The sequence below is a fragment of the Coturnix japonica genome, chromosome Z (assembly GCF_001577835.2).
Source record: "Coturnix japonica isolate 7356 chromosome Z, Coturnix japonica 2.1, whole genome shotgun sequence".
NCBI classification, from domain to species: Eukaryota; Metazoa; Chordata; class Aves; order Galliformes; family Phasianidae; genus Coturnix; species Coturnix japonica.
The window spans coordinates 12,611,813-12,612,164 of record NC_029547.1 but is presented as its reverse complement, the minus strand read 5'-3'; positions in this window follow the sequence as shown (position 1 = coordinate 12,612,164).

The following is a 352-nucleotide window of genomic DNA, read 5'->3' as shown; positions in this document are numbered from 1 at the left end:
AGGGGGAAGGAGGGTAGGATGTAAGGAGTGGGCAAATTACTGCTGATATATTCACTTGTAAATGAAAAAAAAATCAATATTTATTCAGTTTTTGGATCTCTGCCTTAACCCATGATTGCCATTGGTTTGAACCAATTTTAGGGTAATCTTAACAAGGTTTCCCCAAGAACAGAGAAATATTCTTATCTAGAATTCCATATCTATGCATGTGCTTATATAACAAACGTGTAAGGTAGCTGCCATTCAAAAAACCTAGTAGATCTATAAGTTGCAAAATATTTATTCACTGGATTTGTACCCTGAATGAGCAGATTATAAAGAAGCAAATTGTGCTGATTTTTTGTGATTTTTT